The sequence below is a fragment of the Delphinus delphis genome, chromosome 16 (genome assembly GCF_949987515.2).
Source record: "Delphinus delphis chromosome 16, mDelDel1.2, whole genome shotgun sequence".
NCBI classification, from domain to species: Eukaryota; Metazoa; Chordata; class Mammalia; order Artiodactyla; family Delphinidae; genus Delphinus; species Delphinus delphis.
This window is the reverse complement of record NC_082698.1, coordinates 3463132-3490175: the sequence shown is the minus strand read 5'-3', so window position 1 is coordinate 3490175 and position 27044 is coordinate 3463132. Positions and strand designations below refer to the sequence as shown.

Below are 27044 nucleotides of genomic sequence, written 5' to 3'. Positions count from 1 at the left end.
ACGCGAGGTTCGTTTCCACCCGGTGGAACTGATTTTCCCTTCTGAGAAAATTAAAGTGGGGAACCACAGAGAAGCAGACCAGAAGGTCTGAGGAAAGTGTACGAGTGTGTGACACGTGTCATGAACACGGCTGTGCATCAGGAGCTTGGACCTGGGAGTCAGGGTCTGAGGAAGGAGAACGCGAGGCTGAGGGGGGGAAAACGCATGAGTTATTTTCAGTAGACATCTTTTGACTACGCACTTATTTTAGAAGAACTTTATATCCTTCGTGGGTGTGAAGAAATTGTGAGAGCAGCATTTAACTTTTTAAAAATTTTTTTATTGAAGTATAGTTGATTTACAATGTTGTGTTAATTTCTGCTGTACAGCAAAGTGACTCAGTTATATGTATATATTCATTCTTTTTAATATTCTTTTCCATTACGGTTTATCCCAAAATATTGAATATACTTCCCTGTGCTATACAGTAGGACCTTGTTGTTTATTTTTAACTTTTCTGAATAAATCATTCCTATTTCTATGAAGAAATATCCCTTAACACACACACACATGCATGCATGCTTATACAAGCATATACACACACACACACGCACGCATACACACCTTCTGTTTGCACCCGGGCTGCTTCTTCATTTGCTTCCAGCTTTCTTTTCTTCCGGTTAAATAACCCCAGTGGCTTTCGCCTTCTCTGGGCCCCGCTGTCCAACTGCGTCCTCAGTGTCGTGGCAGCCCCTCCACCTGCTGCTCCGAGCCTGTCCCTCCTGCATTCCCTGATGCCCTGGTCTAAACGTGGTGCCACGTCAGGGCCTGCTGGGTGCTCTGCAGCTGCGTGGGGACAGTTCCTGCTTCCTTACCCCCAGGTTTACTGACAGTTGGCAGCTTGCGCTCAGATTCCAGCCACACCGTGGCCCCTCTAAAGCGTGGACAGCCACTGCAGTGACCAGGGGTTGGCATCCCTGACCCCACTCTCCACGCTAGAGACCCTAGATGGGGCAGAATCCTGCCCCTGAAATGAGAAAAGGTCCACATTTCCTGCTCTGGGTCTTTCTCTCTGTCCCCGACCTCCCTGAAAATGGTGCATCAGAACTGGTCTCTCCTCCACGCATCACCCTGAGTCCAAGTGTGCACACCTCAGATGTTATTGAACACGCCTGTGCTTGGGAGGCAATGACATGCAGCCCACAGTCACTCCCACGGCCGTGACTCACCCCCCAGAAGAAACCTCCCAGGGGGCCCCAGAGACCCCTCCGACGTTTCTCCTGGACGTGTGACGTCTTCACGCACAGCCTGCATCTGCGCTTGATTTTTTTGTGTCAGGTGACAGGTTCTGAGATTTAGCAAAAGTCCCAAAATTGATGAGAAGGACTTCTGTTGGCTGATGAGAGAGGTTGCAAAGGAGTTTTAAAGGAGTCCTTTTCATCCAAGTTACTTCTGCAAACATCCTTGAGAAACAAACCAATGCCTTTGAACGGAGCCAGTCACAATTCCTTCCAAATTTCCTGGAAACCAATATGCACACAATTAAGTGGTAAACCCTATCCAAGAGGGTTTAGGTGTGGGGTCCTCAAGCAGACACAGAGACCTCTTAGGTGACTGTGACCATGGCCCGTTTTGGCGTGAAAATCTGTGCACGGCTCCCTCTGTGTGGCCCAGACACCAATCATAGAGGCCCCGGGCTGTCAACCTCGATGCCACCCAGCCGTAGCTTGGTACCTTTGCTCCACTGGTTGGGCCCAGGCTCCTCCACTCCACTTCATCTGGTCCTGATATGTCATGTCAGCCCCAGATGCAAGCTAAATAAAGACAGATTCCTGATGAAATAAAAAATGGTGTCAGCACTCACACAGAGCTTAAATTCAGGCTTTTCAGGAAATGTTGAAGATGAATGAGTTAAGGTATTCCCAGCAATCCTGGGCACTTCATCGATCATATGGAAAGCTTTTAAAATGAAGTCACAAATATCTTAAGATGAGAGAATAAAAACCGTACTAGTTCGAGACATTGTTTTTGAAACTTTAAAAGCTTATCACATTAGCCAAAAATACAGCCCTTCACTTGACAGCCTTCAACGGGTAGAATTGAGGGCATGGGCTGCTGCTTCTTGCTTTTCTGTACTTTGAGAATTTTCTGGAAGAAGCCCGAGTTTTCTTTGTAAGCAGAAAAAAAATTAAACTGCAAATCTGTCATTAATTATAAAATACTAAGGAAGCTAAGACTCACACAACTTGGAAGAAAACTTCCAGCAATACTTAGGTGATGATACACACCCAGGATGTGATTTCTAGGTTAACAGTTATTTTATTTGCTTACAAATGGGTAAAGTCTAGGGAAAGAACATTTCTCTCTAAATATTGCACTTGCCATGGAGATGCAATAGCGATCTTTCTAGAAAGCATGTTTCTCATGTCGTTTTAGTGTGTAATTGTTCCATATTTAAAATGTTGACTGCAATCGCTGAGGGTAGCGTTTAAAATGCATTCAACTGACACCTCGTCCTTGTGAAAACTAGGTATTTGTCTCTGTCCTCTGAGGAAGCTCATGATGAGGAAAACCCGAGGCGTAATGAAGAAGGATGACATCCCAAAATGAATCCAGCTTCATCCCATCAATTAAATAGACTGGATACTAGATATCTTGTTTGATACAGAAATAAAAGAGAATATGTAACTTGAAACGCATGCTGTCCTGTACACAACTGTGCCTTGCAGTGACATGCTTTCATCGGAAAAGTCGATGGAGTATTTCAGCAGTTAAAAGCATGTCTTTTCTCAGCCCTGGAGGTCTGTGGCTGGTAGAATGCTGCTGAGACAAGATTGCCGCCCTCCTGGCTGACGGGCCTCAGAGAGCCTTGACTGGTCGGCACAGGTGAAATATTATTTCAGATCCCCAATGACATTCTGGTGACATCGCCGGCAACACTCGTCTGATGCAGTGCTCTTAGCAATCCTCATACGATTCATGGGGTAAGTCAACAGACCCCATGAAGACATCTAGTCTGGAGAGTTCATCATGACAACCTCAATATGCTCCAATGGGGTTCACTATCATTCCCACAGAATAGTAAGGTCTGAAATGAAATGAACAAAACATTATAATTACGGCAACTTCCCAGTCTGAGGAAAATACTTAAGGTGGTACAACTGCTGACGAGGCGCCTGAACAGTCTCCCTCGGACACGGCCTCCAGCGGCAGCGGGTAAAGCAGGCTCCCTCCAGAACCCCATCAGATGGGCTCCTAGACACCCTTCCGGCTCCTGCCCCAGCCTGGCGCGCCACATTCAGGGAGAGCCACGTTCCCGAGGATGCCAGGACCGGAGCCCCAGAGGAGCTGGGGGCACAGGTGGAGGCCGGGGACACCGGGAAGTAGAAATGAGAGAGAAGGAGGAAGCTGGGTGGTCTGGCCACACGTTGAGGATGAAGAGTCTAGAAGCTCCTGGATTCTTGAGAAAGCCTAGTGCTGACAGAAGAACTCTTTGGGTTGTTTCCCTTTCTTTTTCATTTGTTTCTCCTTTAAATCTTTCATTGAAAAATAATATTCTAGGGAACCCATGGGTCAAATATGTCACATGCCCTTTTCTGTAGATTGGTAAGAATTTGCCTCAAAGAGGCAGAATTGAAATTCATTCATGTTAAACCTATCTTCTCCTGACAGAGGACAGTCAAGTACCAATGCCTAAAATCATCAGTACTGCGTAACCCTTAATGGCGTGGTGACACGTGATAATGGGCACTTAACACTTGGCCTGAATCCCGTTAATATATGGTGATGGAGGTTATTTGGGGCCTGAGCCTGAGCAGGACAGGCTTACTGGCCAAGCACTGACATCAGAAGCAACTGTGTGAGGCCATTTCCTTGTGTGCAATTCACACTTGTCATCGCCACGGCCGGCCACACTGGACATCCAGGCAAGAACTTCTCTTAAGGTCACCTCATTAGTCAAAAGTCCATTGGAGCTTCCAGAGGAAGGGAGCGTGTAGGACGCAGCAGACTCCTGGGGTGGATCAGCTGTTTATTTGCAGATAAAAACTTTTTCAGTTCAGAAGCAAACTAGAGGCAGGGGAGAATCATTTAAAATAGCTCAGTCACACAAAGTCATCTGAAAGGGAAAAGTGGGCCAAACCACCCGGCACGGAAGCTGAACCCCAGTGAACGTGTACAATTTCCCGAGTTAGGGATTTCTAGCATGAAGGGGTAGGCGCGTTCCATCTCTGGAAGTTTAAATTCATGGGGCACGATTTGTCAAAATTGAAAGGAAATCACGGGCCGTGCTCCCTGAGACAACCTCTTCCCGATGATGAACACGGTGCCCATAGGAGGCTTAAAGGAAGGGGAGGCTCCCCTCCCTGGAAAATGCCAGAAGCAGAGGGGAACCCATTCCACGTCAACCAAGGAACAAGTCATGGGAGACCAATTTGATTGCACTTCCCTGATAGAATTTCAAGAACCGCCAATGCCGAGCGCAATACACCTCTTCCGGTAAAAGTTTAACAAAGCATTTGACAATACGATCTATTAGATTGCAGAACAGACTTCCAAAAGAAGTTGTGGGAGTGATCTCTCTGGGGACCTTTCAAATAACACAGGACAAGCCATTCGACGAAGCATGTTGCAGAGAATAATTTTTTTTTTCACCATGTTCCTTGATTTAACTGGGCCACTTAATATTTTGGGGGTGAAAATACGATAAGCACCATTGAAACCAGTCCTCTGTCCAGAGGAAAACGTCATCAGAAACATGGGTTTGTTGATACACTTTTCGGTTTTTATCCCTTGCTTCCACATAAGAAAAGCGGGCTCTTCTCAGATGACCCCACTTCCCTGAGATAATGAGAACCCGAGCCCACCAGCCATGCCCACAGAAGGCAGAGGAAGGAATTCACCAACGCTGGCCGAGGCCACAGGCTTCTCCACCAGCAACCAAGGGATCCAGCAGTGGGATCCCACACACCGTGCCTTCCACCTGCAGCTCCACAGCCACCCCAGCAAGAATGTTAGCAACCCGGGATGCTCTCTCCCAAAAAATAACACAGAATTGTCACTGTAGCTTGACAATCCACACAATAGGCGCACAACATGGTCTGAAACCCCTTAAACCCCCGTGTCCACTATGATAAAATATATAACAGGACGTCATTTTCTATCATTCTTTCCTTTAACCAGCCGTACAAATATTTATAAGCAAGAAAACTCCAAAACCGCGTTTGTCTAAGATACAAATACTAATTGCTTCCCTAGTCGCACTCTACTACTTTTGAGGAGGAAAAAAAATGATTTTGTTTAAAACCTTGCTACAAAATATATGCAGAATTTGTTTTCCAGTGAACGCCTAATAAGGCTACCTCTTAAGTCAAGATATGTAAAAAATTACCCTTTTCACAGCTGATAAAATACAAATTAATCCTTAGAGGGTTTAACATGTGCCTATGTACTACTTTCAAATCTGAACGTACCATGGCAATTAATATGGCTTCCATTAGCCTGTGAGGAAATCAGTAACTTTACCTTTGAAACTAGAAATAAATGCAAAGTTGACCCTGTTTGAAACGCCTCCTACCTGTGTGTGTGCAGGAGCCCGCGTTTGCTTGCAAACGTGCTACTAGAAGTGTGATTGGATGCCCTTCAGAAGATCACAATTGCCACAGCCCCTCTGTAGTGGTAGCATTGCTTCCAGAATCAGTTTGAGCTCCAAAAGCTTTAAATTGTAGTGTCTTCAGGGTATGAAATAATGTTGTTTGTATGCAACTGCAAGTTCAGTTTATTGTGAGAAATGCAAACATTTTAAAAATTAAAGAAACATTTTTCTTTGTGTTCACAGTTCATTGTGTTAGTTTAACCCTGGCACTTAACCTCCACAGTTCAGTTTATAAACTCTCCTTTCATTTGTTTTTGCATGCATGCAGACTTAACCCTTGGTTACCCAGCTCTTCTTTCGAGTACCAGTAAATGAAGGCTTTTGAGAGCAAACGTGCATTTCTCCCATCTCCCGGAAGTGTGTAAGTTGGTAGGCTACAGAACTATGTAATGACATTGGCAGAAATTTGATTATTCCTTACTTTTAACACACCATTCTTAGAAAGCCACTCAGGTCTATTTTTAACCTTCATTTATTTAGCGTACGTATTTCAGTTTTCTAAACTGGATTCAAGGCATCTGAGGCCATAACAGCTTATAACCTAAGCCAGACTGAAGTTGAAATCTGTGTCGTAATTTCACCCAATCACATTCCTCTTTGTTGATACCAAGCATTTTCCAAAATGAGCTTCCCATTTATTTTTTCATCTTGGACTCAAAATTTTAGTCTACAACTAAAAGGGTCATCTCATTTTCTTCTTCAAAAATAAACCCTTCTCATTATCACAGTGCTTATTCTTTAAGTGCCTGGTAATCGGGCAGGCTTGACTCACAGTTTTTAAGGCCGGGATGTCCGTTGATACTCTGCTTTTGTGTATTCGTCAGCAAAAGTCTATAGAGTTTCCTGTAATGGTCTTGGTTTATTTACAGTTTCGCCGTCATATTTGTTTAGGCTAAAAGAACGCCTCTGTGGAGCTAAGGAGAGCAGCCCTCTTTGCTCTGAGAATTATGTCACCTCTTCTGTCCCATTTCAGCCCATGGAGCTCTTTTGACAGACAGCACGAACAAATCTGCATAAGGAAAAGTAAGTGACAGCTGGGGTCAGACTGTCTCTGTTTAATGACACTGCCAGTTACACATTTTGAATTGTTTAAATATGAGTCTACCGCTTCCACAATCATCATTTCACTGGTTCCACTTTTCATACCCAACAGCCAGGACACTGACACGTAATTACACACTTGCTGATGGTATCGCCGGTGCCGATAATTAAAACTGCCACCCGAGGATTGCGATTGCTAGTCTACAGCTGGGATGTTGTCAGGAGACAACAACTGCAGCAGCTTTTAACGCCGTCTCCTTACAGGTGGACCTCTGGTCCTGGCGCTGGAGGAACCGGCCGGCCTCCACACATCATTTGCAACGTCTCACACAAATGAAGAAAATCTATTAACAATCCAGTAAGTGGAATACAAACGCGATGACCCGAGGGTTAAACTGTCTGCTTGGACTCAGGGGTTGGATCTGTTGGGTATTGTTCTTTTCTTCCCCTCTTGTGGCTGTATTTACCAAAAAGATCACCAAATGGTCTCCCGCCTCTGAGTACAGCCTCACGTTTTCACCTGTGAAGTTGGAGAGGCGGCAAAGACAGTAGAGCTTGGCTAACTGCTTGAATCCATGGCTGGATCCAAATTTTAAAAATAGGGGCAACTCTGGGGAAAAAAAGAACTTTAACCCCTTCCAAGTTCTTAACTAAAACTAGGTTTAATTTCTTGGGAGGAAATGAGATGGAGACAGAAAGAGACTGAGGGTGGGGACATTCAAACCTCTTGGCGGGTTGAGTGTAATCCCCACACTTCTGCCCAAGGATGTGGTCCTGCTGGTGGCATAACATCTGGTGGCTTCTGACATCCAAGTTTCTCCTCCATCCATGCAGGGACAGACAGAGGGGGCAGAAGTGTGAAGAGTTGCTAAAATAATCTAAATAGGGCGGCAGGGACTTCAAGAAAGACAGGAGCCGTGATGAGTAGACACGAGCTGTGGATTTATGAATGTTAAACATTAAAATATTAGAAAGAAGTAACTGAAAGAGTTAAAGCTGCCACAGACAAGTGATAATCCAAATTTTAATAGGCCCTGACAGCATGAGAGAGAGAGGCAGCTTTGCCTGGAATGAACTATATTTATACAATTCAAAAATGAGCTATTTATTCATTGTATTAGGCCGAAACCTTATCGTCACATGGGTCTGTGTGTCTTTCATGGACTGCCTGCCTTTCAAAATAACCTCCCGGCACATCTGCCCTGGGAAAATGAAGACAAGACCACTACCTGCTCCCCGAGCTGAGCTCGGGAGGAAGCGTCACACGGCAGAATTAAAGCTACTTGTGCAGGAGAGGTTCTCCCCACACCCTCTGCTAGGCTCACCTGCCATCCTGGTTTTCTGGACTGGGGCGTCTCGAGGACTTCAGACATTCATGCTAAAACCAGAAAGTCCCAGGCCACCCAGATCGAGTTGGTCAGCTGCCTACACCACTCCATTACATCAATGAGAAAGTCGGATTGATTTCTTTTTTTTTTTTTTTTAACCTTTTCAAACCCTACTGCAGAATCACCGAATTACATATTCGGGGCTAATCGAGCTAGAGCTGGACACCTTTATCCCGGAAGTAACAGGCATGTACTGGGCGGGTCTGAGCACCAGGCATAGTCTAAAAGCTCCCATTTCAATCTATTGTAATTTAAAATATCTTAACATTAATACCAGGAGGATAAATTATGCACTAGAAAACAAAATTGCATGCACTTTTAAGAGGAAACACAGGTTTTCAGAGGGTGTTTGCTCTTTGGGCTGGATGGACAGCCACGGTTCAGCTCACACCTGGAGCGTATTTCTGTTTGCATTTGAGCAGTGCGATCCAGCCTACTTTTCCTGTCCCCCCTTCAGGCCACAGAGGAGGACGTGCCCAGGGACACCTCACAACTTCTCTCCTAAGATCCAACCTTCCTCCCTGTGTCTTCCCCTCCGGAGTCCGAAGTCTGCCAGCATGCCCAGGGCAGGCGAGCCTCAGCTTTTCCCTGCCCTGTGGTCACCAGGAGTCCTGGGGGTTCTTATCTATAAACGGTGATAACGTCGGCTTTCGCAGCCTGCCATGAGGGTTAACGTGATCTAACAAATGTGAAGTACGTGGTCGTGCTTCCCAGCTATCAGGTGATCTGCTGACGGTTTCGTGGTTGAATAGGAAAAGTGATGAGACTGTTTCATACACACCACCTCACAAATTTACAATTTCTATTATGATTGACTCAGAAATCTCCTTAAGTCCTTACTAACTGGTGTTTTCTTAAAGTGCGTGCCCTGGAAGAATCTCACTGGGCAGTACTCAGGTAATATTCAGGAAACAGCGCCAACACCTCGCCTAGAACGTTCTCAAACTATTTGTGTGTCGGTTACATTCATCACACGGATGTTTATTGCTGCAATTATGCTGTGTTGTCTCCCCAATACCCAAAATGTATCCATGACCCCAAAGTTCAAATTTTTAAATAATTTTAATAGTTAATAATTGTGTTAATATTTACTAAATATAAAGTAAATTTATTACATTTTTAAAATAAAGAGTAGTTTTAATATTTATCACTGTTTAAACTTTTAAAACGAAACTAATAACCTAGCTATTCCAGCACAGTGAACGTAAATAATGAACAGACTTCAACACAAGCATACGTCATAAAAAGTGAATCTGCAACAGAGGATGTCTATCAAGCATCCAAAATTGTCAAGCGCTATTAGGAAGTAAGATGAGGATTAACTGAAAATTGACTCTTATTGACCTGCCAATCTGTGCATCGCTAGATCCAGTGTCTTTGATAAAACAATCGCAATTAGTGGCATGAGGGCATCAGAGGGGGGAAAAGAGACCAAAACTGCAGAAACGGCGCTCAAGAGCAGAGCTTTCCCTGCAGAAACAGGTCAAGTCACACTTATTGAGAAGTGTGCAAATCTGGCCACTAGTTAGATCTTATGGTCAGGAAATGAGAAGAAGCAATGGGCGAAATTCCTCAGTGACGTCACTCTGGGATATCACTGATATTAATGGCGGTTATCCTCACCTGTGTGCTCTCACAGGCGTCTTGCTGCACGGTTGGGCAAAGCCCCCTCGTATGCAGAGCTCAAACCAACTCTGCATTCGTGTGAGAGGCACACTGGACAGCACGCTGCCCCCAGAACACACAATGGACAACTCAGAGTCAGCAGGGACATCTTGAGAACTCATGCTGCAAGAGAAGAGATTTTACATTTATTCCATAATTACCTGCTGAGCAGTGATACAGGCCAGAGGAGGAGTGTGGAAGCCCGCTCTGCTGGGGCAGACGAGAGGTCGCATCTGAAGCCTGATTTATACACACTGTTCACTCTCGGGGAATTGAGGGCCTCTGGTCTTGACTCCAGCTTGAAGAATATAATAAAAATCGTGCATATTATCAAGTCACAGAGGCAAACTATGTGTCTTATGCAAAGAAAAGAACAACAGTGTTCTGTTTTCCCACACTATGAGACAGTACGTTCTTCATGTGAGTTTTTGAAATAAAAGATGAAATAAAAAAATTTTTCTTTGTGATACTAAAATGCCATTAAAAAACACTGTCTGCTTTTAAAAGGCTTTTACTGAAATGACCTAACAGAGGGATATACTGAGTATTTTGAACAGCTAGCTCAAGCTTATCACTTTAGGCCTAAAATTCCACATGTTAATCCTGAAAAAAAACAAGGTTAAAATTTCTCAGTAAGACCAAACTGAAGAGTAAACAGCTTATTTATCAGAAGTTTGAGTCTTTCCAAACACTTGATGCTTTTTTGCACTATGAACAAAAGAAATTAATGCTATATTTTAGGAGGCATATTTGAAAACCACATGTAAATATAGAAACAGCATGACAAAATATTTTTCAGATCCAAAAGCAACCAAATTCTCGGTTTCCCCACTATTTTCCCCAAACTGGAGCATTCAATCTTCTGCAAGAATAACTCGGAGGCCCTGCGGGTTTGGTTCCAGCCCAGCACAAGAAAGCAAATATCGCCATAAGACAACACACACAGACTTTTGGTTTCCCGCTACTGTACTGCAGTGTATTAAACACGCTATAGCCTTATGTCTAAAAAAACAGTGGACATACTTTCATTTTAAAATAATGCTGTTGGGAAAACGGTGTCAGCGGACTTGATCAATGCAGGGCTGCTACAATCTTCAATTTGTAAAAAAACACAGTAACTGCAAAGTGCAAAAACGTGAAGCGCAATAAAACGAGGTACGGCTGGACTTAAGAGTGCTGCAGGCTCAGGGACCCAGCGCCTAGGGAACCCAGGAGTCCTCAGTGAGAAAGAAGTCACCTCTCTCCAAGGGTTGGTCGGATCCACACTCCATGGGATGAGCAGACCTGTGATCAAGGTCATGGAAGCTCTTGACATCATCGGTTCATGTTACACTTGGAATCCCAGCCAGGAGCAATGCACAACTCATTCCCAACAGAAGAAATTGTAGGTTAAGATTTTCTGACTCAGAATGTAAAAGGCTGAGAAAAGAAATCGTCTGAAGGTTCAACTACTGAAGGCTTAGCTCTCTTTGCTACATATCAGGTATCTTTGTTAATACCACTGCCCTCACTGATGTGTACCTAGGAAGTGTCCTTGCTGAAAGAAAACATAACGTTTTATAAATTAAATTGGGATGCATTATTTTCTTTAACCCAAACTCCAGCCCCTTTGCTCTATCCATGGAATTGGGATGATTCTGTGCACTGGAAATCTGGGCACTTCTGAGTCTTAAACAGTCAAACAGCAAAGACGGGCCCCAGTGCCCACATTTAGGTCACTCAGAGACGCAGCTGAGCAAAAACTACACATGTGACTGTGCATTTGTGAATTTTATGGGCCTTTTCTTTTTGAATCTGGCAGTCAAAGTAGCCATCCAGCCAACTCGAAGATCTCCAGGGAAAAGAGACGCATGTGCATAAGCGCAGAGAGTCAGAATAAAGCCGTTAGCATCTGGGTCTGATGCGCTGTGGGCCCGCTCTCTGTTTTGCCGTGCCGAGCTCTCCCAGCTCTGGGTACCATCAAGCAGCAGGCGTTCTGGCCTCTGAGACACATGGTGCCCCAAGGTTGGCTCTGGGACAGGTCGGCCTCAAATAGAGACCTCGCATGCAAACAACTAAGAACAACAATAACAAACGAGCAACAACACACAGGCCATCCCCTGTAGGAAAGGGGAAGAGTGAGGCCTTTACACTCACAGCCGCCCTGTGATCAAGCTGTGAATCCAGGGCGCTCCCTCCCGCCAGGACGCCAGGGGAAGAGCGAAGGGTCAAAAATGGACCACCAGCCCTGAGCTCCTAGAGGCTTCGTTTTTCTAAAATTGTGAGTGGGGGGGTCCCTGGCCAGGGGTGAGGTGGGCCCAGCTGTGTGACTCCTGGCCCAGGCCCTCGAAGGGACGCTCCCGTCGGCATTAACGTCTCTTTCCACGCTACCCTGGTGCCACCCAACCTTCCAGCGGGCAGGGGGTTCACACAGAGGCAGGGATGGGAACGTTGGGGGATGGAAAGAAGGAAGGCTCGGAGTCCAAACGCACACATATTCCAAGCAAGGGACTCAGGGCACAAGACAGCCGGGGCCCCGGGCCGTGGAGCTGGTGTCGGGCCAAGGGCTCAGACTGGGACACGGAGGGGCAACGGGACAGGGGCAGCTGAAGGCCTGTGGGGGAGCCGGCCGTGTGCTGCCAGGGACCCCATTGCCCAGGGCCTGCCGTGCCTCGCAGCTCGGCGTCACGATGGGGAAGGAACAGCCCCTTGAGAGCTGCTTACCCCCCAGGACCCCAGTCCTCTCCAGATGCCCCGTGTTGGCCAGCCTGGCGACGAGCAGAAGCCGCGTTAGAAGCCCCCTAGCAGACTCCTCCCCAAATGGTACTTCCGAGCAGCATTTCTACACTGTCCAAAAAGCTTCCATATGAAATCAGGTGGTGCTGTCCAGAGCCAGACATTCCAGAACAGCAGGGATACTTCCTCAGACGGAATTTATTTTAATTATATTTAACACGATGACCGCAGTGGCCACTGTGTGGGGGAAAGACAGTCTCCCCCGTTTACCAACGGGAGACGCAAGTCAGAAGCTGATGGAGGATGGTACTTCCGAGGGTCTGTCTCTAAGGCCAGGGTTTCTTCACTTGACTAATCTTTTCCTTCCCCTCAAATAAACTCCATAAAGATCCTCTTTAAAGTGCATGGTGGGCTTCCCTGGTGGCGCAGTGGTTGAGAGTCCGCCTGCCGATGCAGGGGACACGGGTTCGTGCCCCGGTCCGGGAAGATCCCACATGCCGCGGAGCGGCTGGGCCCGTGAGCCATGGCCGCTGAGCCTGCGCGTCCGGAGCCTGTGCTCCGCGACGGGAGAGGCCACAACAGTGAGAGGCCTGCGTAGAGCAAAAAAAAAAAGTGCATGCTTAAAAAAAAAATTAAAAAGTGCGTGGTGCACACGCAGTCCCAGCGTCCTGAGAACAGTGGTAGCACTGCCACCACCACGAATGACACACCTCACACTTGCAGACAGCTCAGGATGACGCGTCCTGCCTCTTACAGTTGGCCTGCCTCTCTCCACCATCACCCCTATTTTGCAGAAGGACAGAGGAAGCCAAGGGGCAAAGGTAGGCAGCTCTCAGGGAGGAGTTCAGAAGAGCAAGCCCTACGGAGACGCCCCTGTCGGAGATCTGGGCTTTATCCCGAAGCAACCTTGACTCCATGTGAGTAGATTACTGAGATTCCTAGAGCAGGAGATACAGAGGTGGAGAGACACAGAGATCTGTAGAGAGCAGGGTTTGTGAGGGATCTGTTCTCTGTGAAATAACAGTTCCTTGCGGTCAAAGCAACTTAGCAGCTGTTCAGAGCGAACGGGGCAGGCGGTGCGGGGAGAGGGCACTGAGTTCTTGAGAAAGAAACTTCATTTGGACCAGTTGGCTCCGAAGTGGCTGGTCGGCCTGCCCAGCCCACAGTGAAATAGAGATCAGGATTGAAGCAGTCAACATTTTCCCTCCGTCACATGAACAGACAGACCCGCTGTCCACAAACACTGGGGCCCCTGCAGGTTCAGGCTTGGGCTGGAGAGAAAGTTGCTGTCTACAGACTCTGTTTCCCCCTGTGGCCTGTGCCCCACGCCCTGACCCCCTGGGAGAAGGCCACCCGACCCCACCTTCCCGATCTCAGGGCCCAGGAACCAGGCCGGGTTGGGGGCTGATTCAGTGACATGAAGGCCTTGCCTGACCCACCTCCTGGCGCATGGAAAAGTTCCAGAGCTCATTCATACTATGATGTAAATAGCTTATATCTTCCCAAATGCATTTACCTTTCGGAGGGCAGCAAAGTTTTAAGCTAAAGACGTATGTCCCTAAAAATCAGGGGAAGAGTCAGACTTTCCTTCATTTCACGTATAATCAGCCCAAAGGTTCCCAATACTCCCTGAAGAAGTGACACAGAGGAGGCCGGAATGACCCTGGCAGAGAGAGAAGAAGGAAAAAGGCACTGGACAGGGCCTCGTGCTCTGCCCCAGGGCCCCCTCTGAAAGCCTTGCTCTCCCACCAGCCCTCCCGCTGGTGGCCTAGCAGCCTTCGATCTTGCGGACCTGCACTGACACCGCAAGTCCCTGCAACTGAAAGATGCCATTTCAAATGCAAAAAGGCAGTCACTTCAGCAATATTGATTGCCAGCTGCCAGCGGCCGCTTCCCTCGGCCAAACACTGAGTGACTGCTGTCACAGGCGGCCACAGCCCAGTGGACAAAGGTGACAGGGCATCTGGCTACACACAGGACGCCTGTCTGGACAGCAGCAAGGGCCCAGCGCCCACGAGGAGCAGGGTGATTGCAGCCACGTCACAGCCCTGCTGACACTGCTGCCTCCCTTCCACAGTCACCGGGCTCGGGGCTCCCTGCGGGCCCCTCCCCAGGATCCGCTCCCCTCCTGGGCTGGACAAAGCTGAGCTCACCCTGGGCTCTCAGGAAGACGCTGTAGCGACGGCACAAAAGCAAGATCAGGTGGGGGACCTCACCCCCCCTGCGTGGGCTCGGGGAAGACAAGGCACTCTGCTCCTGCAGCCCACCTGCCAAGCTGCTCAGAAGGGAAGGCCAGCCCAGGGGTGCAGTGTGCTGGGCCAGTGGGACGATCCACAAGGCTGGCTCTCACGGCTCCCCCAAGGCCAGCAGCAGATGCTCTGGCCACTGACGTACTGATGGGCTGGTCTCCCTCCTCCCCGAAGCCCTCTGGGTCCTGCCACTCTCAATCAGTCCCAAATACTCCCCGGAGAAGGCAGGTTCAGCGCGGCCCAGCCCACCGCCTCCTGCAGTGGTTCTCGGACCAGCTCCCTGGCTCTTACCGGCCCCGGCGTAGCCTGCTTATTCAAGGCCCAGCCACAGAATATATATTGGTCGCCATAAATAAAGTGAGAGACTGGACATACAAACAGACCATGGCCAGACGACAGATGACAGTGGAATTCTGACCCACGACCCCAGCAGTGACCAGCCCAGGAAGCCAAACCACAGCCTCTGCCCTAATCAGCCCAGAAAGGCCAAGACGGGTCAGTAACTGCCAGCTTCTCTCATGGTTGCTCCCGCTTCCAGTGCAGGACCAGCCAGAGAAAGTCAAATACGCTCCGCAGACACATCCCACGCGATGCTCAGCTTCCAGGGAGCGGCCTCTGGCTTCCCCGGGCCGACAGCCTCCAGTCGGGGCTCACGTGGAGCCCCCCGCCTTTCTCCACCGTAAAGCTCGCCCACTCCTCTGCCTCCTTTGTGGCTCTGCCAAACACGAGGGACGGTGGCCGAGCCCCTTGCTAGAGCCACCGCTGAACAAACAGCGTCTATTTGTTCTCTTTTGGGTGGCCTTCATTTACTTCCAAAAAGTACATGCAAGGACCTCAAATAATTCACTTTAGCTACTCTCTATCTTAAGAGGGTGAGAGGACAAATCACCAACTCGGAGAAAATATTTGTAAATTACATATCCGATGAAGTCCTTATATCCAGAATACACAAAGAATCCTCAAAACTCAAATGTAAGTAAACAAACAACTCAATAAAAAATGGACAAAAAACGTGAACAGACGCTTCACCAAAGACGATATAAAAACGGCAGCAAACACACGAATAGACATTCAACATCATTAGCCACCAGGGAAAGACAAATTAAAACTACCGTATAGCACTTAGAATGGCCGGGAAAAAAACTACTGGTAATACCACGGATGGGCAGGCATGTGGATCAGCTGGAAGTCTGATACGTTGTTGGTAGAGATGCAAACTGGCAGCCACTTTGGAGAATAGGTTCACGGTTCCTCATAAACGTAAACACACACTTACCATGTGACCCAACAGCCCCAGTTCTAGGGTTTTGCCCAAGAAAAATGAAAACTATGTTCACACAAAAAATCTGTACCCTGATTGCTTAGAGCCATTTATAATTGCCCAACTGGAAAACAAACTGCAATCCATCCATATTAAAACAAACTAACAAAACAGTCATGGATGCGTCTCAAATGCCAGTGAAAGAAACTGGACCCAAAGGCCGTATCCTGTAAGATTCCATTTATACGACATTCTGGAAAAGGCAGAGCTATGGAGACAGAGAACAGAACAGTGGTTGTCAGGGGATGGAACAGAAGAAGCGATTTACTCCAGAGATGCAGCACAAGGGATTTTGGGGGCCGATGGAACAGACCTGTGTCTTAATCGCGGTAGTCACATGACTCCAGGAAACGTCAGAACTGTCCACCACAAGAAAGAAGTTTACTGTATGTAAGTTTAAAGGGAAATAAGTGACATTTTTAAAAATCCTCTCTATGGGCAGAACTTTCAGGACGCTCATTTCCAGCAAGGTTTTGAAGGGCAATCACAGAACTCTGTAGTCACACATTGCACGTTTTATGTTAAAACGCCGTTAGTAAGTCAGTCAAACGCTAATTGCAAAAATGGAAAAAAACAATAAGTACATCCACTTCCCATCAGCATCCTATCCCATCTTTACCACCCGCGCCCCCCCCCCACAGCACATTTTAAAACCTACTGATTTACTTGTATTTAGAACACGTATTGTTTTCTGATGACAAAGGTAATACACACTCACTATAGAAACATTAAAAGAAGATACAAATAATACCAACTGTACCATTGCTAACTAACCTAACCTATGATTTTCTTTTTCAAAATACTCATTTTTTTCTTGAATGAAGTTCTTATTATTACCATTAATGAAACACTAAATATCGCTCACCACAAATAGAAGGTATCCGTAAAATGAACATGACTTAAGTAAAACAGTTTAACTATATTTTAAAAGATTAGATTTTTTAAAAGAAATACAGGTCATGATAAATCTAAATAATTCCCCTAAAACACGTACTGGCAAGTTACCTACTCAGTGAGAAGGATGGATTTCTTCACCATCAGTCGTGAGTGATGGGCTATTCGGCTTCCAGTCGGTTCTCAAAGTGGAGGGTTCAGCAGCACCCCCAGAGGACCTGCGAAAACAGACGCAGGGCTGGTGCCACCCCTGCCAGCGTTTCTGATCCTGTAGGCCTGAGGCAAGGTTTGCGAAGCTGCCCTTTTAAAAGATTCTCAGGTGGGGTGGCGGCCGCTGGTCTGGGGACCCCACTTTGAGAATCTCTGCTGTAGGCACTTCTGTCTTCTAGATGATTCCAGTTTTCAGAATGAATATAAGTTAGTACCAAGAAAACCAATTCCCATTTTTACATTCTCAGAAATAGTCAGCCATCTCACCTTGGTCATGTTGGACACCGAGAATTAATCCTTAAGCCAAATGGCATAAGGAACTTTGGGTTTAGGCAATCTCCGGAGTCTGCTCTTCTGAATAAATAATTCGCCACATCCTGGAGGTGATGAGAATTTGTTCTCTGTCCACTCACCACTCCCGTCGAGATGGGGAAAACACCCCTGAATACCTTTCAGCAAGTCTTTCAAGTGTGTCTTCATCATGTTCAAAATATTTTTAGTGGGTTCTTCAGATGAGCTCCCCGCCAGGTCATCTGAACCAGGAAGCGACTCTCCTGCCAGCCACGGTCGCCACCTTCTCCTGTCCCGCGCGTGGAGTACTGACGGTGGCTTAAGCTGCCTTCTAGGGATGAGTGTACGTTGTTCAAATGAGCTAATACGTCTGCAAGATTTGCTAATTTGCAAAGCCAGCTGTAATCGTGCATACGATCTCGCAATTGGGAGGTTTCATCCAGAAAGCTCTTGAAACACAAATAGAGTGAAGACTTTTTCAAGCTAAGGCCAAGAAGCCTCGGTGCTAAAGAGAAGTTGTCTGTAGTCAGTGCCATCTCGCCGGTGGCCTCCTTGTACCATGACTGACAGTTCAATTGCTTTGCTGCACTCTCCTCTCCAGTCCCAGCTCCTGTCGGGGGTTTCCCCGTGGGCTTCAGGGAGGAGGTGTCACACCCAGAGCATCCGTTCTGCATCTGTGTGTCAGGGAGAGGGCTGAGACCTGCACACGGCATCTAAGGGGGGTCCCTACAGGAGCCTCATCCCAAGTGGAAATCACCAAAACACCATCCCTGAAATATGCTCATTACACGTTTTTTTCTAAATTCATTACAATACATAGGACTATTAACCTATCTTTTGAGTTCTTCACATGCTAAAATCCATTTCATACCATCAGCGGTGAGCATCAAGTCCTCACAGTATCTCATTAAAATATTCATGCTTCCCGAATAAGTGCAAGAAAAATATTCAGGAGTAGCCAGGTCACAGACAGAGATAAAGATGACCCCAGGAGAAGAAAACCTAATGAAGCCATTACAGTCTTATTAGAAAGAATCCACTGAGCCAAGATTCAAGAAATATGTCCATTTCCACATTTATTTGTAATGGATTTGGTCACTGCATTCCTTTGCACACTCTGAGTAATAAATGATAGATGGATGGATAGAAGGAAGGAAAGAAGGATGGATGGGTCAATGGATGGATCGATGGTTAGGTGGATGATGAGTGAATGGAGGGATGGAAGAAAGGAAGGGAGGGAGATGATGCAGAATCATCACTACATCTGGAAGCAGATGGGCCTCTCCTGTTTGATCGTCATATAACATTGCTCAAGTCATTTTTGCTCTCTGAGCTTCAGTTTCCCCAATTTTAACAAAAAAAAAATACAATAATTACTGCCCCACTGAACATTTGAGGTTATTATAAGAATGATATTAATAAAAAGAAAGGGATTATTGAGATATACATTTATCCATTGGCTTAATTTCCTTTCTTGTTTTGTTTTATTTAAACTTTGGCTGATGTGAACTATAGGCTCTGTCCATCGTTCACAAACGATTCACTAGCGCGCTTAATCCAAGCCACTGGCGACATGACAATTTACAGAAAAAAATCAGCCCGAAGGTGACAACAATAGCTATCGTTATATGAGGACATCCTAGGCGTCATCCAATGTTCAAAGTGCTTAACTACTACTGACCCATTTAGTCCACAAACAACCCTTTGAGGTAGGTATTATTATTGCATCTATTTTCCATGAAGGATTAAGACACAACAATATTAAGCAACTTGCCCTGAGTCACAAAGTTGGTGAACACAGAGCCAGGGTGCAAACTCAGCGACCTGGCCATTATGAGCATGTAAGCACCACAAGCTCATATCTGGAGTCACACAGACCACACAAGCTGCACGACCTCATTTAGACTATAACCTCCTTTCTCATCTATAAAATGGGCATAGGAACGTTATCTATTTTACACAATTTTATGGATTAAATAAGATGCACATGTAACCTGATTAGCACTTCACCTAGCATATAAGAACTAAAAAACGTTTGAATTTTGTTTTAATATTTATAACAGGCCACTCTCAGTCCCCTAAAATACTGAGCATAGGCAAACCTACATATATGGACACCCATCCAATTCATTTTCTGCTGAACAGAACGTTGGGAGCTGTTAGAACTCTGTGTATGCACGTGTGTGTGTGTGTGTGTGCATGTGTGCGTGTATGCACATGTGTATGAGGGTGTGCATGTGTGTGTATGCACATGTGATTGAGTGTGTGCATGTGTGTGCATGTGTGCATTTTTCTCCAGCTGAGCTACCACCATTATCAATCAAGAAGAAACTTTGAAACCAAAACAAAAATGCTAATACACTTCTGCAGCTGTGCCAGGAATTTGAATAAAATGTGTTCCCCTTTCAGAGAGGACTTTAAAATGCCTGAAATCTCTCAAACGGAGGACCAAGGGAGGTGTTTTCTGAATCCTTATCCCACTGCCACTTTGTCAAACTCACCCAAACAGTTCTTGGGGATTTCATTGGAGACTAAATCGGCAGAAATGAGCTGAACCGTGTTTTCTTCCCCATCTTCTCAAGGAGGCCTGGTGACTCTCCCACCAAGTCTCCAGCAGATGGGGTCACCAAGGAGACCACTAGGAAGCCTCCTAAACCCAAACACAGGTCCAAATAATTCACTCACAGTTCAGGCCAATCTTTGTTCCAGATGGTAAGTGGAGGTGGGCGATTCAACTGCGATCCCAGCTTTTTCAAACTGTGTTCTCTTACATAGTGGTCTCCCGCTGCTGCTGTAATAAATTACACAAACATAATGGCTTAAAACAACACAAATGTATTATTTTATAGTTCTGCAGCTCAGAAGCCTCACACGGGTCTTGCTGAGCTACAATCAGGATGTCTGCAGGGCTGAGCTCCTTCTGGAGGCTCTGGGGGAAGAAACCATTGCCTTTGTCTTTTCCAGCTTCTAGAAGCCGCTCGCATTCCTTAGCTCATGGCCCCTCCCTCCGTCTTCAGGGCCGGCAAATGTGGATGGAGTCCTTGTCCTGCTGCATCACTCTGACCATCTCTTCTGCCTCTCTCTTCCAATTTTAAAGACCCTGTGATTATTTGGGTCCACCTGGATAAGCCAAGATAACATCCCTATCTTAAGGTCAGCTGACTAGCAACCTTAATTCCATCTGCAACTTTAATTCCCCTCCACCATGTGACATGGCGTATTCCCGGGGTCCATCTTTGGGGACGTGACACCACCTCCTAGAATTTACCCACCTCCTTCAATTCTTCCTCCCCCCATGATGCCTCCTCAAGTAAGAGCTCTTCTCAGGGAGAAAGTCTGACACCTAAGAAACACCTGGCAAAGCAGGTTTGAGTCCCTCATCGGAGTATCTGTTCTTCACAGAGAGACATAGCAACACACTTACGATGGACACCTGGAACCAAGTGTTCAGCAGAAAGAATGAATCTCCAACTGTAGGGTTAAGGGTGGGAGAGTCTTGGGAGTGTAAGTGGGCCTTCAGGGGTGAGTGCTGTGAGTTCGGAGCCTGCACCGACTTCCCCATCATCCATCCATCCATCCAACGTTTACTGAGCACCCACAACCTGGCGCAGACACTACGTGTGCCAAGGAGGTGAGAGAGTCAGGTAAGAGGATAGTCATTCACGAAGCAGCCTGTGGGGAGACATGAATGTGGACTAGGGGCTCCAAGAGACAAAAGCCGCCTGTATTCCTCCTCAGCGCCCTTGTAGCCCAGCAGCTGTAACTACTATGTAACAGGCAGCTGGGGACACACTACCTGTTTTTAACTGCTGTCTTCATCCTTTCGACTTCACAGCCTTAACCCACGGTGAGATCACTCGGTACCCTCTGCGTTGACATTCATAAAGACGAACACGATGACAAAACTTTTATTCACTTAGGCCCTGATAAGGCCAAATGTTGTCAAGAAGGACAAGAAACAGTAATGGAGACATCGCCACACAGAGGACCTCAGGGCTCAAGAGAACGCGCACCTGCCTCAGAATCAGATCCCAGTAGGAAGGCGACCTCCAGCAAGTCTCCCGGCGCACAACATGGAGGTGGTAATACCAGCCGGTAGGGCTGTTGTGCAGATTAAATCGAAGGACAACAGATGTAAAGCATCATCACCTAGTAGGTAGCCATTAAATGTTAGCTTTCTCTGCTCCAGCAGTTACTCACAAATTATCAGCATTTGCTGAATCCTGAAATACCAACGAGTTACTCAAAACCAATCGTTATAAACACGATACTCGCGCTGGCTGTAACTTCTTTCCAGTTTTAGCAAAACCATATAAGAACCACACGGGGACATTTGGATCAAGCAATAGGGACAGCTGAGCTGGGAGCCGTTGCATCACAGGACCCCACCCAAAGTCAGCTGGACTTCACTCCACTTTTTCAAAGTTGCTCCAGTAAAAAGTGGGTAAAGTCAGGCTTTCTTTTCTAAAACCCACCAGTGAAAGCAAAAATGATGGAAAATGAGCTCCCGCTTCAGTGAAGGTAGTAAATGATGGCAACCTCAAGTAACACGTGATGGTGGACAGCCACACAGAACCACATCTAGGGTGGACCCTGCATCTCTCTGCAGAGCCAGGACAGCAAACTGATGTCACTGAAAATGAGAGGGTCTTGAAGAAACTGGGAGGAAGCAGAATGGGAAGGAAGGCATTGCTGAAGATGGGTCCTCTGTGGAAACACTCTCGGCTTTTGAATTCCAACCTGGAGAAAAACAGGAGAGAAGGAAAAATGACAGGCAGTTTTGTGACTATTTACCATTTAACCCTAATTAAACAACAACAACAACAAAATACCCACTAAAAATATGAGTTTACTGGGATGCATTCCAAGGGCATGCCAAAGTGAAAAACAGGAAAATGAGGAAAACCTGCTCCTAAGTTAGACGATGATGCAGAACAGATGAGAAACCAAGGTGACTATTTCACTAGCTCACCCCCTCGCCGTGCTGTGGCTCAGACTACCCTTGAGTAACTAGCAGGGCCCATTAAGATCGTTCCCACCGGAAGATGAGCGCTGCTCCTCAGGAAAGGTCTGACGAAGACATGACCCAAGTGAAAATAGAACAGTCAGGAAAAAGGCTGACAAAGGACACGCTTTCAAAGAATTGTTCCAAAGACAGGGGAAAATATCTTCCAGGCAAATGCTTCTTTATATTCTCAGATAAATTTAAGAGAAAACGGAATATGGAAGAAATACCTGAGAGAAGAACTATAAGAGACAAAACAGAGAACATCACAAAATAGAGATAAAAATGAAGAATAGCAGAAGGGGATAAAATTTAAGATAACAAAACTGTTACACAAACGAAAACCTCAATTAAAGCAGCAGGAATCTGAACAGACAATGCCAAGTCTATGGAAGCTTCACAGAATCAACGGAAAGATGAAGGGTTACACATGAGAGAAAGACATCAGGTTCCAACTTAGACTCAGTCAGTTCTAACACAGATGCAGCTACTTCATTCATTCTCCACGCAGTCATTCATTTGTTCCTTCTAAAATTCTTGAATAATTGAGTTCTGACGACGTGCAGGTGCTGTTCCAGGACCCCAGACATAAGCAGTGAGGAAGCCGCCAGCTCCCTAAAGCTGACTTTATCATAAAGACGGGGAAGAAGCAAGGAAATGAACCAAGTTCAGATACTGCCAACTGCTATGAAGAAAACTAATCAGAGTAAGGATAGAGAGAGGGGCTGGGAGGAGGGGTCCCCAAGGGAGTGGACATGGTGCAGAACATAAAATCCTTCCCAGGTATCATGGAAGGAACTTTCCTAAACTAAGGAAAGACCTGATCCCCAAATCCAGTGGAAAAAAATGATACAAGACTATAAACACTAAGATATATCCGGAGGAAGTGACTGAATTTCAAATATTTTCTTTAGAAAACCTTTAAGGACAGGAACCAGAACAAGGAAATCAACTAACAAAGGTAAATTCCTGGACGACCCGAGATTTTGTGCACACGGTTCAGAGCCAGGGGCCCACAGAACAATTCAGGCTGCACCGATGCTTGAACCTCAGCTGCGGATGGGGGGGCCTCTGGTGCCTCTTTAAAGAGCAGTATTCCCAAACCCACATTCAGAACCTCTGACTCACTAGAATGGAATTGCTGGTCCGTATGATAATCTCTGCTAATTCTGAGGTTGCTGGGGTCCCAGAAAACCACACTTTGAGAAACACTATTCTCCAAAGACTGGGGGGAAGAAGTATGACTCCAGGGTTTCACCCCCAGCCAATTTGTTTGTGTCCACGCTGAATAGAAAACTTTTTCTCAGTTATAGCATCCGTGAGCCCTTCGTGGAAAAAAGGCTAGATGCAATCTAGGAAAATAAATAAGGACATTAGGAATGAGAATATGAACTGGTGGTGAGCATTGCATGTATTTAAATATGGAATCAAGATAAAGAGATTGTAAGAATTATGGGGATAAAGCAGAAAGTCAATACTGTTTTATTTTAATCAAAAATACTAAAATTGTAACAAACTAACAATAATCCAGAGATGGGGAGGAAAAAAGAGGATATAAAGCCACATATTTCCCCATCTTTCATGGGTTGGGACAAATCGGTATTATTTGAAGTTGGTCAATCAAGAAATAGAAGCATAAGCAATTTTTTAGCATTATAAAAGTAACCCCTAAAAAAAACTAAAATGAAACCTAATCTTCCCAAATATTTACTAGACAGACTCACTCTCTGGTCCAATTTTCCCTCTGTGGCTCTCTCACACACTCAGATTGTGTGAGCAAAAAAAAGAATACAAAGGAAGCATAAAAAATGGAAACAATAACATAAAATCATGCATAACACCTTCTAAAAATACATCTGTCACAATAGATGTAAACTGGATAAATTCACCACCTAAAAAGTATATTAAATTAAAATTCAAATATATGCTGTTAAGAAACAGAAAGATTGGAAGTAAAAGTGTGCAAACCAAAAGAATATTCATGATGAGTAAAGCAGCTTTCAAAGCAAGACGCCTGAAAGCCTTCACCTCGCGCTGAACACTCACAGCCTCAAGATGCTCTCAGCAATGCCTGAGTCTCCGTCACGTTCCCCTCTTCACTTCCTTCAAAGTGCTATTGACCTCGGTGAATTGTCAAACATCTTGCTTAGTTGTGGCTTCTTGTCTGTGACATGTACAAAAGCAAGCTGGGAGAGGGTGATGGTCTTCCTTCCTCATCCTTGTTGCCTAGAACAGCACATGAGTGATGGCCAGGAAGTATGTTTTGCAAAAATGAATAAAGAATAGATGTGATTTCAATTACCATTTAGATGATTTGACACAAGAAAATCTGTTCATCTTTGATCAGTAGATCAAAGACAAGAATGTGAGAAACAGATTCATGAAGAAAGTTTATAAAATTGAAAGTTCTTTTCTGATTTAAAAAAAGACTTAATAGGTTAGATTCATCCTTAAATGGTGCAAATGTGCACACACACACACATGCACATGTCCACACACACACACACACACCCCCAAAAGGCAACATAATACTTTATGGTGACATTTTGGAGGCCAGTGTTACTCATTCAACATAAGAAATGACTAACGTCTTCTTAAGTCCTTGTATTTTTCTAGAGGAGGACAGAAATATACAGGTTAAAAAATGAAGTAGTCATCAAAGTAACAGAATGTTTACAAACCAAGAGAGCAGAGGAAAAAACTTAAAAAACCAAACAGAAGGCAAAGAATGAGAAAGAAAAAGTCAAAAGAAATTGTAATTATAAATGTTTACTTACTTATTACTACTTAGTATATTGTTTATTATAAACTATAAAAATAAAAATATTTAAAACTCACCAATAAGAAACAACACATGAAATCATTGGGGATATAGCTACAGCAGTATTGGGAGAAAAAAAGACAGCCTTGACCGCGTATTAAAAAGCTGAAGAAAAATACTCTAAATCTCCAACTCAAGAACTTGGATAAGAAGAGAATGAACCAAACACAGGTGGGAGGAAGAGCGTGCAAAGATAACGCAAATTAGGAAAGCAGAGAATATAGTGTATCTCCAGAAAAAAAAAGTCAAGATACCAAAAAACTACCAGAAATAATAAAATATTACTCATATTGTTGGTCATGAAATTGTTATTGAAAAATCAATAACTTTTCTTTATAATAAATAGATTTCAAAATGTACTGGAAGGGGATTTCTCATTCACAAGAGCAAGAAATCAGATGAGAGTCTTAGGTATAAACGTAAGAAGCAAACAGAAGCACATTGGAAACACATTTAACTAAATGAAGGGACATAAAAAAAGCCTTAAGTAAGTAGAAGGACATACCTCCATAGTGAAAAGACATCAATTCTCCTAAAATTCACAGATTTTAAAAGTCAGGAATTTTTTTTTAATTGGCCAAAATCTAAAATGGTCATATGGAAAGAGCCAACAACTTTCGTACGAGAAGAGTAATTGCATTAACAAACATATGATAAAGCTACGTTAGTTAAAGCAGTTTAATACATACACCGTGTGCTAAAATTCACAGAACTGTAGAACTAAAAGAAAATAAATAGAACTAAAAAGAAAAATGAAAAAGAAGCTACTAGAACTAAAAGAAAAAAAATCAATTTCCCTGCATGATTAACTTTAAAAAAAAAAAGGCAATATGATACAGAAATAAAAATGGTTATGTAAATCCAGGCAACAGAATAGAGTCTCCAAAAATGAATAAAACATATGGAAATGTTTATGTTCTAATGCTACCATTCAAACAGTGGAGAAGGATGGACAGGTCAACAAATTGTGTCAGGACGACTGACTAGCAATTTCGGGAAAGGGAAAATGAATCCCTACTTCAACACTTTACACCAAAATTAACTTCACTTGGGCCAAATACTCATGTGTGTGTGAGCTTTATTGAGATATAATTGCTATACACAAAAACTTGGACATACTTAATGTATTCAATTTGATGAGCTTGAACATACGCGTACACCTGTGTAACCATCACCACGATTAGAGCACTAAACATATCCACCACCTGCAAAAGCTTCCTCTTGCCCCTTTGGGTTTTGTTATTGTTGGTTTGGTTTGGTTTGACTACAGGGGCTATATGTAGTAAGAACACAACATGAGATTCACCCTCTTAACCAATTTATAGGTGGACAATACTGATTTGTTAACTAGAGAGTAGAATGGTGGTTGTCAGGGCCTGGGAGGAGAGTGGAAACGGGGAGATATTCAGTGGAGGTAAAGTTTCAGTTAGGATGAACATGAATAGAATGAATATGTTCCAGAGACCTACAATACTTAACTTTCTCAATGGAAGCGTGATAGTTCTAAAAGAAGCATGGATTTTCCTAATAAGCCAGAAATAGCTAAGTGGTTATAACTGTGCCCCCAAACCCAGATAAAATAAAGAAGACTGATGGTGATGCCTAAATAAAATTTGTCAAATTCATTGAAGCAAAATTTCCATATACTAAGTAAATTTCCATATACTAAGTAAAGAAATGAAAATCTGGGGGAAATGCACACAAAACCTATGACGGGTGAAAGGGGGTTTTCCAGAATGTAAGAAGAACAAACACATCTTGTTTGTTTGTTTAAATTTCATCAACCCAAAAGGAAAATGTCCACAAATATGG

General features: G+C 44.9%; 1 long non-coding RNA gene across 2 annotated transcripts; it reads right to left on the bottom strand.

Moving 5' to 3' along the window:
* Positions 1-344: 344 nt before the first annotated feature.
* LOC132439247 (uncharacterized) lies at positions 345-7531 on the bottom strand. 2 transcript variants are annotated; one of them, XR_009522333.1, is made up of 4 exons: positions 7398-7531; positions 6405-6641; positions 1714-3067; positions 345-1499 (listed from the first exon to the last, which is right to left on the bottom strand). It is a non-coding gene; the product is annotated as an uncharacterized lncRNA (long non-coding RNA). The 2 variants fall into 2 exon arrangements; XR_009522332.1 differs by having other exon boundaries at positions 345-3067.
* Between the last annotated feature and the right edge of the window lie 19513 nt (positions 7532-27044).